The 2765-nt window shown below is 39.7% G+C and overlaps 1 pseudogene; it reads right to left on the reverse strand.

Moving 5' to 3' along the window:
• Window positions 1–879: 879 nt before the first annotated feature.
• On the reverse strand, window positions 880–2245 carry LOC138082399 (heterogeneous nuclear ribonucleoprotein K pseudogene; annotated as a pseudogene).
• Between the last annotated feature and the right edge of the window lie 520 nt (window positions 2246–2765).

The raw sequence follows: 2765 nt of genomic DNA on the forward strand, positions 1-2765 counted from the left end.
TATACCACTAATCCACTGGTTGTGTTGCTCCCCACCTTGGTTCTTCACAATCGCAAACAGAAAATTGTTGCAAAGTAGAGTCAAGCTTTTTTTTTTTTTTTTAAGAAAAATCCTCAGCTTATTATAAATATGAATTTGTGTGGGAATTTCCTCCCAAGCAATGGACTTTCAAATCATTAAGAATCACCAGAACTGAATATGTTAAGATATTTTTCCTAACTCCAAGAAGAGATGCCATTTATCTATGTCCAACAGAGTACTGAAAATTAAACTTAGTGTTCCATTTGGGGGTAAATGGGGGGGAATTCAGCCATTTGAAAAATGACCATCTTAAAAAAAAAAAAAAAAAAGAAAAATGACCATCTTATAAAAATGACCACCAAAAATAGGTTCACTAAATTTATTTTTAAACTCATAGAATGTATCTTACAAAAGAGCATTACATTCTGCACACTGGTCTGAATAGATGCCAGCATAGGGACTATTGTTACTTTTCCTTCCTGTCCCACCACCCACAAAGCAAAGTATTCACAATAATTACATGGGGGTACTTCTTGAAACCACCAACAATGAACAAAAATTAAAATTCACTCACTCTGCTGCTGTTTCAAAATTTCAGTGTTAGTTTTTGCACACCCTTCCCCACCCTCAACTTTGTTTGTAAGGAACTAAAGCATTACATCTGGTGAACAGCAAAGATTTCACTACACCTCAAATCCAGAACACCCATGAAGCAGAGGAATGTTAACTTTTTAAACAGAAGCAGATTAAAAAAAAAAAAAAAAAAAAAGCAGGGCTCCTTCAGCTCTTTACTAGTCTTAGAAAACTTTCCAGAAGACTGCTTAACACTATAAAAAAGGAAAAAAAAAAAAAATTTCATTAGAATCCTCCACTATGTGCATACTGCTTCACACTGACTGTTCTGCAGCAAATATTGTGCATTCTATATCTGGGCTTGTGTTCCTATAATGGTAATGTCTGATCTTCAGATCCTTCAAAAGGCTCATCAGTTTTGATCAAAGCTCCTGACTCACGACGGATTTGTTTAATTCACCTTTGCCAATAATAGATCCAGCCAAATATTTGGGAATAGTTACTTGTGTAGTAATAATAAGTCCACAAAGATCACGATATGAGCCACAACCCCTTGCATAGGAATAATCATATCCAGAACCACACTGTGGTTCATAAGCCATCTGATGGGCTTCATGTATCTATGTCAGGGTCCCAGGTTTCATCAGCACTGAAATCAAACATGCCATTGTATCAGTCTCCAGGCCTCTTCTTCTGTCACAAGCCATCAGATCTCCTCCTCTAGGTGGTGGTGGTGGTGGAAGAGGAAGCTCTACTACCACCTCTGCCTCCTCATCTGGGGGATGGTGTAGGAGGTCCTCAATGAGGGCTCATATCATCATAATCTCTTCTGGAGGGAGGCGCTGGGCACCTACCTCAACCAGGTGGTATTCTTCCAAAATCACCTCTTCCCCGCATAGGAAAGCCCACAGAACAGCCACAGGTGTCGTCATACATCATTGTAAAGCCGCCGTAATCAGGTTTCATCATAAAAATTGGGATCATAAGGCTGAGCCTGTCCTTTGATTGGAAACTCTGATATAATATCAAGGATGATTTTTATGCACTCTACAACCCTATCAGGTTTTCCTCTGGTAAGAACAACTCTGTCAATAAATCTATATTCCTGGAAAAGCTTGATTGCTGTTTGAGTGTTCTCTCCAAGTTCTTTGATTTTAGCAGCTTTGACTCCAGTAATTTCTCGTGTCAGACTCTGATGAATCAGCAGTCTCAACTTGCAGTCAAAGTCGCTTCCTTTATAGTGTTGGTAATTTAAGCATTCAACAGCATCAGATTTGAGCGGGAGCTGGCTAGTTGCAGTGGGTGATGGCAACTGCAGGCCCTCTCCCAAGGTAGGGATGATTTTCTTCAGAATTTCTCCTATCTTTTCAGTATCAGCATTGATACTCAATATGCACTCTAGGCCACTGCTGCCTGCGACTGAAACACTGGCATTGTAGTCTGTATGGAGAGCCTTAATATTCTTGCCTGCTTTTCCAATCACTGCCCCAGCATTCTTGCTCTGAAGCAGAATGCATAATTCAACCATCTCATCAGTGTTTTTAGACCTTTTAAAAGCTTGTTCCTCTTTCATATCTTCAGCAGGGCATTTAACAAATTTGCCATTGGTTTCGATGTTGGGAAAGGTTTCCTCTGGCTGTTCAATTTCCATTTTCTTGTATTCAAGGGACTCACCAATTTATAGGCTGCAAATAAGCAGGAAGTAGGCAAGACGTCGATGTCGGTCAGCAGAGAAACAAAGGATAATGGCGTCTGCATTGCTTTTGCTTGAAGCTCCCTCTTCTTTTCTCCTCCACTTTTTTATTATTATGAATAATGCTACTATAATTATTCATTTATGCATCCTTGTGTGGACATATGTTTTTATTTTTCTTGAGCAGATACCTAGGAGTGGAATTGCTTTGGCATCTGGTAAGTTTGTGTTTTACCTTTCCAGGAAGGTTGAATCCTTTCCAGGAGGGTTGTGCTGTTATAAAACCCACCACCTAGGAGAGGGTGATGGAACAGATCCTTCCATAGCACTTTCAGGGGCATCATGGCCCTTGCCCACACTAGGATTTTGGTCTCATCTCCAAACCTGTGAGAAATAAATTTCTATTGTTTTAAGCCACTCAGTCCTGTAGTTTTTTAAATTAACCCAAGGAAACTAACACAAAAGGGGAGATCACATA

Source organism: Capricornis sumatraensis, chromosome 7 (assembly GCF_032405125.1).
Source record: "Capricornis sumatraensis isolate serow.1 chromosome 7, serow.2, whole genome shotgun sequence".
Lineage (NCBI taxonomy): Eukaryota > Metazoa > Chordata > Mammalia > Artiodactyla > Bovidae > Capricornis > Capricornis sumatraensis.